Source organism: Pan paniscus, chromosome 6, assembly GCF_029289425.2.
Source record: "Pan paniscus chromosome 6, NHGRI_mPanPan1-v2.0_pri, whole genome shotgun sequence".
NCBI classification, from domain to species: Eukaryota; Metazoa; Chordata; class Mammalia; order Primates; family Hominidae; genus Pan; species Pan paniscus.
Window position 1 is genome coordinate 29,086,723 of NC_073255.2, and position 16,873 is coordinate 29,103,595.

The following is a 16,873-nucleotide window of genomic DNA, read 5'->3' on the forward strand; positions in this document are numbered from 1 at the left end:
AATTGCCCCCAGTTGAGAATCACTGCATTAATTCCATTTTCCTGATTCACTTAAGAGATTCCTTTAAAATCCTTTAAAGACACGTTTAAAACTTTGTGGCTTTTTTTTCTTTTTCAACTTTTATTTTAGGATTAGAGGGTACATGTGCAGGTTTGTTACGAAGGTATATTGCGTGATGCTAAGGTTTGGGGTATGATTGAGCCCATAATCAACATAGTGAGCATGGTACCCAATAGGTAGTTTTTCAGTCTTTGCCCCACCTTTCTATAGTAGTCCCCCTTGTCTATTGTTCCCATCATTATGTACATGTGTACCCAATGTTTAGCTCTCACTTATAAGTGAGAACACATGGTATTTGGTTTTCTGTTTGTGTATTAGTTTACTTAGGAAAATGGCCTCCAGCTGCATCCATATTGTGGCGTAAGATGTGATTTCATTCTTCTTTATGGCTACATAGTATTCCATGGTATATATGTACCACATTTTAAATACCAAGGCCACTGTTGATGGGCACCTGGGTTGATTCCATGTTTTTGCTATTGTGAGTAGCATTGCAATGAACATACGGGTTCATGTGTCCTTTTGGTAGAATGATTCATTTTCCTGAGAGTGTATATCCAATAATTGGATTGCTGGGCCGAATGGTAGTTCAACTCTTAGTTTTTTGGTTATTTTGATTATCTTGTTCTTTTAGATTATTTTGTACATGTGTACTTATTTGTACATGAATTTACACTGGAAGTGTGCAGTGCAGAGGCAGCACAACAGGTCTTAAGTTGGATCCTCCAATTTCTAGCTTTGTGACTTCAGGTAAGTCATCTAACTTCTCTGAGCCTTAGTTAACCTCTGCAAAATGGAGATACTACAGTGCTTGCCTCAGAGGGTTTTTGTGAGGGTCAGATGAAATGATATGCGTGTAAAGTTCCATAACTGCAGTTTCTTCTAAAAGTCATAATAATTTTATAACCCCATGTATGCATGTATTGTTATTCATTAATTTAAAAAATACATGACTAAAGATTATTGTATAATCAGTCATACTTTTAAAAGAATTTGTATTTGAAATATTATAGTACATATAAGTGCCAGGCATTACATTTATTCAATATATAGGACAATGCTTAGGGTCTGTGTGAATTCTCAGACCTCATTCAATAATCCAATGCCCTCAGGGCTTTGGGGGCTGCAGACTAAAGGTAACTAAACTGCCTTGAACACCTCTGAATTGTTTACTTGCATTGCTCTTTGTAAGAGAAAGACCTTCACTTCCCATCTTCTGGCCAGGACACATCAATGAGAAATTTCTCCTAGGTGGAGTTTACCCTCCCACTGCTTCAGGGAAGTCTAGAGGTGAAGCTTCTGCTGCTCTTGCTCACCCTAAGTCCACCTGCCACCTGCACATAGAGAGTGCTGCCTCACACCCTCTGGCCTCATTCCCCTGGGAGCTCTTGCTCTTCCTTGCCTTCTTTTGGGGTTAGCTTTCTCAGTCCCGATCTCCATGACCCCAAGAGCAGCCTATAGCTCTGAGATAAGCTGCCTTTCATTTCAGTCTCAAGGCCAAGCTACACTGTACATGAGAACACAGCCACTGGGCTCCCAACTCACTCCTGCCTGCAGGCCTAGCAGCAGATGCTATGAACCAGTCATCCATATCATGTGGCACTCACCTCTATACACCAAAGACTGCTAACCATGAACACTTGTGACTCTCTGCCCAGGGACATTTCAGCCTGTAAAAAGGAGTTTGTGGCCTCAGAGCAGATGAGCTCCAGCATGGCCTGACTGCACAAAACATGCTTCATTTTCTTCCTGTCCCTTCCCTGTCTCACTTCCCTATATCTACCGGTGTTTCCAGGGATCATCTCACAAGAAAAGTGCTTATATTCAATCCTTATCTCCAGCTTGGGTTCTGGGGGAGGCCAAACCCAGACAAAGGCCCCCTCAAAACTGTATTATTATTTTTTCAAAACAATTACCTTTGGATTTAAAAAAATGTTTTTCAGATTTAACCATTAACTTGAGGACAGAGCAAAGCTAGTGAAAGGAAGTTGAGGTTAAAAGTGTAGGCACCAGCTGATGAACAGTATGCGGTAGATATGAATGATAAAACCAGACACTTCAGAGTAGGGAAAAATCTGTTCTGTGATTTAATCTAACTTCCTCATTTTACAGAAATGGAGATGGGGCTCAGAGTCCCACAGCCTTCCACTGGCAGGCCCGAGTATCATCTGAAGCCACCCAGCTCTGTGCCTGCCTGCAGCCCCAGACCTCCAGCTTTCTACTAACGTCAGCATTGCCTGCCCTGGGGCAACCCCTGTTTCTCCATGTGTCTCCTCTGGGTCTGGTCATGATGCCTGGGGAGCCAATGCTGCTTTGCTGCGTTGTATCATTTGGGATCAACTTGCCTGACTCTTACAAAGGACTTGAAACCTTGGGGTATGGCCCTGTTGGGGGAGGTCACTGGCAGGACCACAGTAATATCCAAAGGGCAGGGGCCTATGTCAGCTCCAGCTACTCCACCACCCCGAATCCAGAAAATCCTCCTCCTGTTCTCACCATGGCTCTCCGGCTATCTCCCCAACCTGCAGCTCTAACTCCCCAGGCCCTGACCTCTATCCTAACCCCTCCCTACTCACCCCAATCCAAAAGCTTTCAGGAGAAGCTTGCATTTCTTGTTTGCAGCAGGACTCTCCTTAAAGAAGCTTATCTTTTTACCCCCACCCCCAAAGCTTTGATGAGCTATTTAACAGTAATTATTTAATCTTTCCTTGTGGACAGTTCTCTGTGCATTCACCCAGCCTGGAGTGTGTGCTTTTTGCCCTTTTGTGACTTGATCAGAACCCCAAGATTTTTCCTCCCAGCATGTTTCCTCCTCTCATGCATACGATGCCTGAAAAGAAATACATATTCTTAAATGATGCTGTCACCTCTCACTCAGAGGAGGAATAAATGTGCCAGAAAGCATTCACAGCTAATTCTGTGGAACAACTGGGACATTTAATAGCTAGCATTTTGTTGGCTCCATAGGGAAGTTAATGATTTGATTTGATTTATTGAGGAGTTTTGTTTGTTATGCTTTGCTGTGTTTCGCCTCCATGCAGAGAAGGAGAAAATGACAAAAGAAGTCTAAGGCCCAGGTAGAGCTCTCTTTTAAGGCAGCATTTCTCAACCTCAGCGCTATTCATAGTTGGAGTGAATAATTCTTTTTTGCAGGGGCCTGTGCTGTGCATCAGAGGATGTTGAGCAGTGTCCCTGGCCTCTACCCAGCAGATGCCAATAGCACCCTCCTTTCCAACTGTGACAATCAAAAATGTCTCCAGACATTGCCAAATGCCTCCTTGGAGCCAAAACCACCCCTGGTTGAAACCACTGTCTTAGGGTCATCTCATTTTGATTATTCAGATAGCACATCATCAAATAACCTTCTGCTCCATCTCAGCCTTTCTCCAATAAGTCTAAACCTTAGTTTAGGGATTGCCACTTACTGGTTATCAGATGTGGCTTTTTAGCTACATCTGAATCTGCCTATAAATTAATAATGCATAGATAATCTAGTTTATAAATCTATTGTTAGTTTAGCTTAAGTGAGTCCCTCTTCCAGACATGAATATACACTGAAGTAAAAAAAAAATTAAGTTTCTGAATCAATAAAACTGACCATCAAAACCTGTGCCAAGGAATTTTGGCTGAAAGACCTGTAACAGCCGCACAGGCTGGATCTTACATCCCAAGCAGGAAGAGGGTGCTTAGGAAAAGATACAAGGAATAACTACACACATCTACATAGAAAATTACATACGGCCTGTCTTGACTCAACCTGTGTTTCCATAAACTAATTAGCCTATCTGTGATTGGTAAATTTTTGGTTACCAATCACATGTAACTTAATGACGTGGAAGCTGTCTTGGTTCATGTGTGTTTTTTTCCCAAGGTGAAGGGAGCCAGAGAGGAGAGAGTCAGTAGAATTAGAACCTCCAACGGGAAGAGAAGAACCTTTGGCTTGCCCATGGGACTAGTAGGAGCCCGGTCAGATCTAGTATATCATGCTGTAACAGAAAAACCTATGGTCACAGGAAAAGAAAAGGCTGGAAAACATCTAAGCAGGGAATGCTGTGGCCGATGAAAAGGCATGGTGGGGTCCCCTCACCAGGATTCCGGTGAATATGAGGTACTAGTAATTACAGACTTCTCTACTTCCTTCTATGATTTAGGAGATAAATAAAATTCAAGATACCTCAGGCTCTCAGCAAGTCACAAGAAAACAAGAAAACATGATGCTGTCTGAGCAATTGGTACAGGAAGCCTGGACTCATTGCTGAGGAAATCAGAACTTCTTTGCAAAAGGCAAGTTCACGTCTCTTCCCAGTACGTAGATATTATGATGCTGACAGCTCCTGATATCACCTTCATCTCAGTTTTACTAAGCATCATGTTTTTCCTGTATTATGATCCAGATGGTGACAATCTGTGGCCAAGATGCTGCCGGGAGATGACTACAGGCACAGGAGAGGAGTTTCAGGCAGGTCAGTGAGTTCATGTGTATTTCAGATGAAGGGGTTGTCATCCACGTCAATATTTAAATAAATTCTTCCTGGTGCCTAAGTGAACTCTTGAATAGCTGACATTCTGTTAACCAGAATTCTCTACTAACTGTCACTTCTGCACATCTGTTGCCCAAATATGATTGGCGGTTGTAGTGAAGATGCTCTAGGATTTCACGGGATTCTCATAAATCATCCAAGAAAATTTGGATGAGGTTGAGAATCATTTTAGGGCTTAATTCATTTTTTCTGGGTTCAAATTTTTTTCTGGGTTAAATTTTTTAAAAATTGATATTCTAGGTATAAAACACATATGGTGATCCTCTATAAGCTGCTCAGTGGCAGAAAATAGCTGTCCAGTTGCTAGGTTTATTTTAATTTGCTTATCCAAATGTTCAGAAAGCAGCCTCAAAGCTCAACTCTTATTATTACAACCAAAGATCAAATTATGGAGTTGCAATAATGATGGGAAAATGTCTTGATTTCTGCTTTTGAAGGGGGTTCTTGTAGTCTGTCTTCACTAATGGAAAGACTCAGCCTATACCATTGTGACAAAATGTGGGATTTCAGGGGCTGATGTATATAAGGTGGGGCCTCACACATTCATCTGAGTGATTGTGCACTGTTTATAAAATTTTTTTTTGAGACAGGGTCTCATTCTGTTGCCCAGGCTGGAGTGCAGTGGCGTGATCGCAGCTTATTGCAGCTTCTATCTCCTTGGCTCAAGAGATCCTCCCACCTCAGCCTCCCGAGTAACTGGGACCACAGGCATAAGCCACCATGCCCAGCTAATTTTTATATTTTTAGTAGAGACAGGGTTTTACCATGTTGCCCAGGCTGGTCTCAAACTCCTGAGCTCAAGTGATCCACCTGCCTCTACCTCCCAAAGTTCTGGGATTACAAGCATGAGCCACTGCACCAGCCTATATTGATTTCTATATGAATTAACAAAGAAAATCTTGACCATGACTACACAGATAGATTAGCAGTAGAAATGATGCTTTCCTAGCCAATGCAAATACTAAATATTAAAACATATGTGGCTGGGGTGGAGACAGAGTGATTACAAGGTATCCTTGTATCATTGACGAAGGAGAATAAAGAGCAATAACCAGTGGCCTCGGGATTCCAAAGCATAATCCTGGCTCATTCCCTGACTTTTTTCCTTTACAAACACTGGAAGACAAATAGTGCAGTGAGATTCCCTATCTCAATTCATTGGAACTAACTTGCTACTTCTAGGTCAAGCCAAATGGATTAAAGAACAAACTAGGTAGGCCATAGGAATGTCTACGGGGGATCAATTTTTTTTCTCCTGTGCCATTTGAACTGGGGGCTTGACTGAGCCTTTAGACACTCCATCCAAAAGATGTCTCTTGTGAGGGCATTGGCTTTCTTCTCTAAAGAGAGGTTAACAGTATATCCTCTATAACAGAAGTTTGGAGGAATAATTAATAATAATAATAATAAATTGTTCAAAAGCTAAGCACCAATCATGAAAAAAAGTTTATCTTGGTAGCCATTAGCTTTAAGCATGCACTTCTGGCAAACCACCAGAAAAATGCCATACTTTTATCTTGCTGGTGTGTGTGCTTGGAAATAGAGGAATTTTCTTTGGCAGAAAATTCCTAGAAAAATTTTATTTTCAAAGACTAGACAGTTCTGGGTCAGACAGAGGAAGCATACCACACCTTGTGTCTCCTGCTGAATGAAGTTACAAATCTTGGAAAGAAGGCAGTGAGGAGTAATTTGAGGGCTCCGGGAAATAAGTGCTTTGCAGAAAATGTAAGCCATTAAATGCTTATATTAGAAAAGAAAAAAGTCTCAAATCAACAATGGAAATTTCTCCTTAAGAAAGTAGAAAATAAGAGCAAAATAAAACTAAGCAAACAGAAGAAAAAAAATAAATGGCAGAAGTAAATGAAGTTGAAAACAGAAAAGCAAAACTAGTGAGACAAAAGCTTGGTTTTTTTTGGAAAGAGCAATAAAAATGGTAAGTTTTTAGCAAGACTGTTAGAAAAAGGAGAGAAGGAGAAAAGAGACAAAAAAGAAACAAATTACCATGATCATAAATGAAAGAGAGGAAATCATTACAAGCCCCACAGACATTAAAAGGATAGCAAGCAATACAACAGGCAACTCTACACATATAAATATGGCAACTTAGATTTAACGAGGTAATTCCTCAAACTATCAAAGCTCATCTTTGATGAAGTAGATAACCTGAATAGTACTATATCTGTACTTTTATCAAAAAATAAATAAGATAAATAATTTATCTACAAATAAATTTTTAGATTAAGACCTCCTGAAAAAGTAATCTCCAGGCCCAGATGGTTTGGTGGGCAAATTCTATCAAACATTTAAAGACGAAATAACATTAATTCTACACATTCTCTTCCAGAAAACAAAAGAAGAGGGAACATTTCACAACTCATTTTATGAAGCCAGCATTACCTTGGTACCAAAACTGGGCAAAGACAGTACAATAAAATTTCAGACCAGTATCCTTCATGAACATAGACACAAACACAATCAACAAAATATTTCAGCAACATTCATCAACAAATTCAAATCCAACAATACATTAAAAGGAACAATACACCATGGCAAGGGCAATTTATCCTAAGAATGTAAGGTTTGTTCATCAAAAATGAATCAATGGAATCTGTCAAACTATCAGTATGAAGAAGAAGAAAACACATGATCATATCAATTTAAGCAGAAAAAGCATTTGGCAAACTAGAACACGTATTCATGGTAAAAACTTTCAGCAAACTAAGAATAAAAGAGAACTTCCTCAACTCTGTAAAGGGTGTCTACAAAAACCCTACAGCTAACATCCTACTCCATGCTGAAAGACTGAACGCCCCTTAATTCGGAATAAGACAAAGATATTCTCTTCCACCATCCAAATGTTCTTCAACTAATGGATGAATAAATAGGCCGTGGTCGATACATACAATGAAATTGTACTCAGCAGTAAAAAGGAACAAGCTATTGATACACATGACAGCCTGGATAACACTATGCTTAGTAAAAGGAAGCTAGTCTCAAAAATTTACAGATTGTATTATTCTATTTATTTGATGGTCTCAAACAAAGCACTGGAAGACAGGTCAGAGGTTGCCAGGGATTATAGGTGGGGAAGGTGATGACCACAAAATACAGCATGAGGTGCTTTATTGAGGTGGTGGAGCTGTTCTTTATCCTGATTATGGCAGTGTTCACATGAATCTATACACGTGTTAAAATTCATAGAAATGTACACCAAAAAAGAAAAAAAGCATCCCTGAGAAATCCTTTAGGCCACCTGCATTTGTTCAAACAGGAGGATATGGAAGCCATTTCAGCCAGAATATATTGCTGGGGAGACAAATTCCATGACCTCTCCTGGCGCTAGTCCTAGAACCATCCAGCCTCCTGCCAACCACCACCTTCCTTTTCAGCGTCTCTTTCTCTACCTCTTTCCTGCCATCTGCATCTCTGTGTGTTCACCTCCAAATCTGCTCCCAGAAAATATTCTTGTGTCAACCACTGGATATGAGTCAGTGAGTTACCTTGTTCCAAGTTGTCTGCATATTAAGTCTTCATTTTAAATACCTAATCAGAGTCTCTCCTTTAAGGGAATTCCAGGCACCTAAGAGCAGAAAGGAGTTGTTTTGGGAAATCCTTCTAGTGCCCATGAAATCACTTATGTAGGCAGCTGCCTATGGATAATGTTGGCCCCACTGCTGACTTTTTGGAACTTTCCATTGTTCTCAGCATTGCCTTTAAATTCGGGTTTTTTTGTTTGTTTTTTCCCACATGTCATAAAATGGCAGCCAGCAGAAATCAAGGCTCTGTGCCTCCTTACTCATATTTTGCAGGAGAAAGGCAGCATTAAAGTATCTTTCAACCATGGAATATAGCTGAGTTTTTTCCCAGGAGATCCATGGTCACCTCTAAGCCAATAACAATTGCCAAGAGAAGGAATGGGCTGTGTGTTGGACTAATTAACAGAGGGAAAATGTCTTTTACAGGGTCTTCATCAGTAGACACAGTAATGATGTTGGAACCTCTCAGACCCAGGTTCTAATCCTGGCTTTCTCTTAGTTATTTCAAGCTGATGATTTTCTGCTTAAAATAAAATTTTAGAAGTTATGCATGAAGCATTTGGTAGCTAGGAGGCACTCGATAAACACTACTAAAATAATTATAACAACCCCAGAACCAGCTCATTTAGCTGCCAATATCTGAAAGCATCATAGTGATGGAAACAAATGTGAAGAGGAAGTCATGATGTGACAGGTACGGTGGAACTAAATGAGGAGAATAAAATATTTCTAATTCATTACTCTCTTAGGTGAAACTTAAGCCAAATAAGATATTTTTTAGTCCATTAGTCTGTGAAGTTTTTAGCAACCCCTAGTGTACAAAACAGCTTAGAAAAATTGTTTTTTTATTCACCCTCTGTATAGAAATACACTAGTGGGGGATCTGGAAAGTATAGTAATTCACAGAAATCTGCATAAATAGGGAGACTAGAATTTTATTTCTTAGGCCTTAAGGGGGAAATAAAAACCTTCTACAGAAGTGGTTCCCATCCTTGGCTGCCCATTAGAATGACCTGGGGAGCTTTTAAAAGCCTTAAATGCCAGGCCATTAGACTCAGACCAATACCAGTAGAGTCTCAGAATGGGAGCCAGGTGGTTACAATGTAGAGTCAAGGTTGGGAGCTAGCATGCTACAGGTATATGGTGCTTTTTGCTGATCTAGTGGAGCTTTACGAGAATGGACCACCTTATTAAAGAGCTTCCACTGAAGTCATTGAGATGATATATTCTGTTGAGTGCAAAAGCCTCTTAAAACGACACCCTACTGGGATCCTTAGCGAACATACAGCCACAAGTAGTTTTTAGGTAATCTCGACAGAGCTGAATTAATAATGTATTTCTGGTTTGGGTGAATAATTTCATACTTCAGCCCAGTAGGAGTTCCATCATTTCTTCTACAACTCTTCTCTATTTGCCACCCATGAATGAATTTTACATTCCCAGAGTTAAAGGCAGGGAAAGAACATCCTGAGAGATGAAGAGATTATGCAGAATAAAACACAAAGCCCTATTATTCAAATAAGTATTTGTGAAACAAAGAAACATTCACTCTAGCAACTTTGAGGAAATAGAATGTGGAAAGCAATTAGTCATCAACATTTAATTTCAAATTGAGAGCTTTGGCTAGCTGTTTTGCTGGAGGCACATGTATCTTCACTTAAAAGTGCACCTCAATTTAAATATGTCAAGTTTTCTCACTTTCACCTCTTCCCTGGAAGCCCATTTTGAGATTTATCAAATTGATGCCTTCTTATGTATTTACTGGCAGTGCATTTTAATCAACGAGTCTTCAAACAGTTTTGCTGAATTACAGGACTAGCTTAACTGCATTAAAATTATCTGCTATAATTCTACACATAAAGAGAGGAATAGAGAGTTTAAAATTTTTCTAACAAATTCTCACAAGTAGACACTTGATGAATAAAAATTTAAAAATTCAATTTCAATAGAACTTCCCAAACCATTGCAAAATGTGTTATATAAAGAAAAGAAGGGTATTGTCAGTTTACTTTGAAAAAACATTGTGAGATGCAAGGAAAAACTTAAAAGAAGAAGAAAAAAATCATCAATGAGTGGTAATTTGATGACATACTGGATATGTATGTAGTCTCAAAATAACTTCCCACAAATCACTTATTAATTCTAAGGGAAAAAGCCACAACTTTCCTGTAGAAAAACCTGGCAGACAATACCTAAAGGAGGTATCGCAACCCTCAGCTCTTGGGGAGGTTTTAGCTACCATGAAATCATATTATGGGAACTTACCTCCTCCCTTGAAACAGCCTTAGCAAAAACTGGTGCAAGTCTATCGGTGCTGGAAAAGTCTTTGGACTCACTAGCAGGAATGGCTTTTGATAATAGATGAGCCCTGGAATACCTCCTAGCTGAACAAGGAGGAGTCTGTGCTGTCGTCAGCAAAACCTGTTGCACCTACATTAATGTGTCTGGAAAAGTGGAAACTAAAGTGGCATCATTTGTCTGGGGTAATACCCAAGGTTTGTTGACTCATGCCAAGGAAATCAAGGATGTGAACACACGAAGAGTAAAGTTAAGAGTGGAGGTTTAATAAGTGAAAGAAAGAGACAAGTTATCTCCTGCAGAGGGAAGGGTCCTGGAGAAGTGGGTTGCCACTTCCATGGTGAAATGCAGAAAGTTTTACAGATGAGCTTGAGGAGGTGGTGTCTGATTTACGTAGGGCAAAAGATTGGTTGGACCGGGCATGCCATTTGCATAGCATTCAAGAATCTGGCCACCCCCACCCCAATTTTTTATTATGCAGATGAATTCTCTACCTGGCCGGTGCAATGTTGCCTGCTGCTTTACTGTACATGTGGTGACAAAGAAAAGGGAAAATGGAGCCCCCGTGTTGAACATGCCTGGCTCTCAGGTAGCCTTTTCTATTGGCACAGCTGCCAGCATTCACCCGTGCAAGCTTCCAGCTTGCTTATCTATGCCTACAGCTCGATTTTTCAGGTTGCTCTTTGTTAGAACAGAAATTATTTTTGGGGCTGCTTTTTGTTAAAAGAGAAATTCTGCTGAGGACTCTGTTGCTCTCACTATCTGCCTAAATAATTTCTTTCTAGCTCCTGTATCACTAATTTGAACATTAATGTTCAAATAAGCCAAATGGCTACACACACTTTCCCAAAGTAACCAAAACGTGCCAAAACCTTTACTGACTGGTTTCCAGAAATCACTTGGCTTCTCCCATTCCTTGGACCTTTATTCCTCGTTATTCTTCTTTTAATATTTGATCCTGCCTCTTTAAAACTCTCATTAAGTTTATATCTTCCAGATTACAAGGATTCCACCTACAGATGACTAGGCAATCCCAATATCGGCCTGCAACAGCAACTTCCATTTACATGGGGCCTCTTGCTGGAATCCAGTCTTTCCCCACGAACAAGTTTTTCATGATCTTTCATTCCCTTCATGACACAGAACAAGAAAGGGAAAAATGCAACTTATCCCCTCTATGCCCCCTTTCAGCAGGAAGTAGCCAGACAGACCCAATGCCCCTCTTCACTGTGCCATTTTCCCTTTCTTGAGACCACAATAGGCAGCAGGTAGACGTGAGCATGGAGGAATATAAAGCGGAAAAGATTCAACCAAGATATTTGTCAGGGGGAAAATGAAGAGAGCAAAGATCACCTGGTGGCCATCCAGCAGAACACCCAGAGGCAAAAATCTTTATCAGAAGTAACTGGACTTCCCTATTATCTAAAGCAAGCATCTGGTTCCAGGTTTCTTTCCCAAAAATTTATAAGTAACTAGAATTTCTATACATCTCTGGAATGCAAGCATATAGAAACTCCTCGTGCATTCCTTGCTGACTTAGGCACCAATGTCTACAAATGTCATCATTTATTATGATTTATTATGATCATCATTATTATGACCTATGTGGCTTACATGGTCCAAATTACCCTTAAGCCCCCCTTTAGGGTTCATAAATACCCCTAAGGAAAATACCCCTGAGACAGGCACGCTCAGTCCTGTCTCGCTGAAGGGCCTCACTGCACTCTTCTGCAGCGTTCTTCCTTTCCTTTCTAATAAAACTTTTCTTTTTCAAACCTATACTGTTGTCTGTAAATTCTTCTCACCAACCTGCGAGTGGACCACTTTCTGATGCCAGGGCTCTGACACCTCACCCAGCAAGAGGTGATTAAAGTTAACATCAGTAATGGGGCAAAGACACTTCATGTACCTCCTGCTTGGATGCACTGAGAACACAATATTGTTACCGTGGCTTTCCTACCCAAAATGCACAGTCTAAATCTAACCACAAGGAAACACCAGACACACTCAAATTAAGAGACATTCCACAAAAGAACTGACCGGTGCACATCAAAAACATTCAGTTCATGAAGGATTAAAGCAGTCTAAAGAGACATGACATCAAAGCAATGTCTGATCTTGAACTGGATTTTTCCCCCTTTTTCTATAAGGGACATTAGTGGGGAAAAAATGGCTAAATTTAAGTAAGTATTGTATGTGAAAGAATAATGTAGAATCAATGATAATTTCCTAATGCTGATAATTTATACTGTGATTGTATAAAAGAATGTTCTTGTCTTTAGAAAAATATACTTTGAAGTATTTACAAGTAAAGGGAAAGCATGTCTGTCACTTAGTTTCAAATGTTTATTAAAAATGTATGTATATATAATATACATATATGTGCATATAAATACAATTATATGTATAGAGAGAGAGAGAGGGAAACAAAAGCAAATTTGAAAATTGTCAACACTCGGAGAATCTGTGTTGATGAATCAATTTCAAGAATCATTGAAAATTGTAAAACTATTACAAAGGATTGCAGCATTCTTCGCAATATTTTTGCAATTTTCAGTGACAAATTATCTCAAATAAAAACTAAAAAATAAAGGAAGCAGAAATCTCCATGTTTTAAGGACAGATAGATGGGAAGGGCAATCCATATAATCCTACTATTTGGCACATCTGGGAAGTGCAGGAAGGTCTGACTAAATTGGGAAGGATATTAAGAGGAAAGTTCAACCTATGCTCAGTGGAAGTTCATGACTTTCTTTTTATGATTTAGGAATCAAGACTCCGAGAATTTGTGCAACTCCTGAAGCATTTTGAAAATTTGAACTTGAGGCCCAGCGCAGTGGCTCACGCCTGTAATCCCACCACTTTGGGAGGCCCAGGCGGGCGGATCATGAGGTCAGGAGATCGAGACCATCCTGGCTAACACGGTGAAACCCCCTCTCTACTAAAAATACAAAAAAAAAAAAAAAAATTAGCCGGGCGTGGTGGTGGGCGCCTGTAGTCCCAGCTAATCGGAAGGGTGAGGCAGGAGAATGGCGTGAACCCGGGAGGCGGAGGTTGCAGTGAGCCGAGATAGCGCCACTGCACTCCAGCCTGGGCGACAGAGCGAGACTCCATCTCAAAAAAAAACAAAGAAAAGAAAAGAAAATTTGAACTTGAATACTGCAGCAATTTTCATTTTTAGTTAAAAGAAAACATCTGGATTTTGTTCTAACTTATCTTGTTCATATTGTGTCAAATATGATATTCACACTGAATTATGTAACATGCTTGGACCTTTACAAATAATGTTACTTGCTGATCCTGTGATTATCTGCAAGCATATAGGTAAGTACAAATAATGTTACTTGCTGATCCTGTTATTATTTGCAAGCATATGTGTAAATGCAAATAATGTTATTTGCTGTTCCTGTTACTATTTGCAAGCACATATGTAACTAATTACAAGATTTAATCAGTAAAAATACTTTATCAGCCAGTCATGATCTGTAGAACTATTCTCACAATAAAACAAATGAAATTACTGATCTTTTCTATATGAACAGAATATATTTTTAGCCACTCCTAGAGGTGAACAGTTATTGCCTGATTATTTTCTGGATACTCAGATAAGTTCATGTGATAGAATCGATCCTAAAATCTATTGGGAGATATTATCTTTTTTTTTTTTTTTTTTTTTTTTTTAATTTGAGATGGAGTTTCGCTCTGTCGCCCAGGCTGGAGTGCAGTGGCGCGATCTCGGCTCACTGCAAGCTCCGCCTCCTGGGTTCACGCCATTCTCCTGCTTCAGCCTCCCCAGTAGCTGGGACTACAGGCACCCGCCACCACGCCCGGCTAATTTTTTGTATTTTTAGTAAAGACGGGGTTTCACCATGTTAGTCAGGATGGTCTCGATCTCCTGACCTCTTGATCCACCCGTCTCGGCCTCCCAAAGTGCTGGGATTACGGGCGTGAGCCACCGTGCCCGGCGGGAGATATTAAATGCACATTTCTTTCTATTGCCTTTAGTTGGAAACTGTAAGGACCAATTTCTGCATAGAATAGATCTCTATCCCATAGGAAAGTGATTCAGGTGCTGATAAGTTGCCCACTGATGGTAGCATTGACATGTTCCTTCGACTCCCTGTAAATCTGTATCACACTATCACATCTTTATTCACAGCTGGCAACATCACCCCAAGCTTTGAACGTATGAGACAAATTCATGATTAAGAATATTTCATTTAACAAATATTAATTATCTACTAAATGCTTGACATTGTGCTAGTCTGTGAGGTTTTTCATGTGAAGTGTGGTTGTATTAAAAATCATTTTAAATGGAAAAGAAGTTTTTTTTTTTTTTAACCTAGAATGGTAAGTCTCATTTGGTAGGTTCAATAGAAAATGTAGTGTGAAGTGATGACCGGGTATATGCCAAGACATAGAGGTTTCCATCCAATGAATGGAAGCAGGAGAGGGAGGTTTACATTAAGCAGAGAAGGGAACTGGAGTACATAGACCACTGATATCATCAACCCTTCCTAGAGAAAAAATGGGTAACAAGAGAAGGGAGAGCAGTCTGCCCTCCCTAAATATTAAAGAAAGAGAAATAACCTCTTTTTTTTTTTTTTTTTTTTTTTTTTTTTGCTAGAAGAGAAAACTCCTTTGACTTGAGGATGCTCTCAAACAGTCAAAATTTAGGTTAACGTAAGGGAAGGCAAATAGCACAACCAACCCCATAGTCACTAAAAGAAGAAATTATACTTCTGCTCTCAGCTAAAACTTAAAACTTGGGTATTTTTGCTTGGGAAGAAGATTCAGTATTCACCGTCTCTCCCATCACCCGCAGGTATCTAAATTATTCAGGGCATTTAAGCAGGAGCTAGTGACAAATTGGTGCCCAAAGCAGCAGACCTTAAAACCGAGTCGTGTGATTACACAGGGGAGGGTCGCCTCTTCTGGGCTCTTTTGAAACCCCAGTAAGATAAATGAGAAATGTGTTCAAAGAAAGAGAAGAATTATTAGGCTTCCTGTTCCTATAACATTAGACTTGCAGACAATGGGTACTTTCTAAATAATATCACATGCCTTAAAAACAACAAACAAAAAAATTGCTTGGGGCTATTGTGCCATCAGAAAATTATACTTAAACCATGTACTATGTGATTACTGAAAGCTCTCATCGTCATGAGCAGAATCAGGGTTTGTTTATAGCATTGTTAGTCGCAATGTTTTATTATGTTTGTCACAATTTACTCTCATATGGAAATGCATTTTTGATAAGGGTAAACATACTATTTTGGCCACAAGAAGGCTTTATCAGTGGAGTTGGAATTGCTGAGTGGAGCTCTAAAATTACTCATACATAGAACTATTGCATTAGTGTAGCTAGAATGCAAACCCACTCACCCGGAAAACGGAAATTACTTCGGCAGAAAGTCCTTCTGCGGTGGTAGGGATGAACCTTTTTCTCATTTCAGCTTTATCTTCCATTTGGCTTTAGTGCCCATATCTTTGAAAAGCTCTGTTAATTTATTTTTAAATCACCAAAATATAATGACTTCAGGTACTTTTCCCAGAGTTGTTTTGTCCCCAGTCTCATAAAATTTCCATATGTATGTATATGCCAAATGCAAACTTTAGTTACAGGGCAGTCTATGATGCTTCAAGGTGAACTTTCTCTCCCCATCAATTAAGTAGTTGAGTGCTTTTCTCTTTGTAACAGTAGATAAAGAAGTATAAGGAGCTGCATCCAAATTGCCACTTCTGTTCTTAATATATAGGACCTGGGACTCAATATGTCAGACAGGATATTTTACAAGTGGGGCTTGGATGGCATTCTCCTCGGAGAAATCTAGGCACTTGTAAAGAAACTGTCAGGTACAAGCACTGGCTAACTCTCTCCCTAAAATGTCTATCTTTTGTCTTATGGATTGCCTATGAATTAAAAACTGTTTAAATCAAATTCCATTTTTTAGTTGGGTTGTTGCTTACTTATTTTTCCTTTTTTTTTCTTTTGAGACAGAGTCTCGCTGTGTTGCCCAGGCTGGAGTGCAGTGGCGCGATCTCAGCTCACTGCAACCTCCGCCTCCCAGGTTCAAGCAATTCTCCTGCCTCAGCCTCCCGAGTAGCTGGGACTACAGGCACATGCCACCACACCTGGCTAATTTTCTGTATTTTTAGTAGAGACGGGTTTTTACCATGTTAGCCAGGATGGTCTTGATCTCCTGACCTCGTGATCCACTCTCCTCGGCCTCCAAAAGTGCTGGATTACAGGGGTGAGCCACCGTGCCCAGCCCTTCCTTATGATTTAATGAAAAAAAATACACTTTACACTAAAATCAAATATGGATTGTATTCATTTCTACTCCTTTTAGTTAACAGGGTGTTAAAATTCTTCCTTCATGATTAAATAAAATATAAGTATAGGATTTATCCTCCAAATTAGACCATGCTATATAT

The 16,873-nt window shown here is 39.7% G+C and overlaps 2 long non-coding RNA genes across 5 annotated transcripts in view; one reads left to right on the plus strand and one right to left on the minus strand.

Annotated features, from left to right (window-relative positions):
- LOC129398405 (uncharacterized) overlaps nt 1-16,873 on the minus strand; it is a 271,713-nt gene that overhangs the window by 55,256 nt on the left and 199,584 nt on the right. The window lies entirely within an intron of this gene.
- LOC129398406 (uncharacterized) lies at nt 4,453-15,057 on the plus strand. Its single transcript, XR_008626161.1, has 2 exons — nt 4,453-4,523; nt 13,203-15,057. It is a non-coding gene; the product is annotated as an uncharacterized LOC129398406 (long non-coding RNA).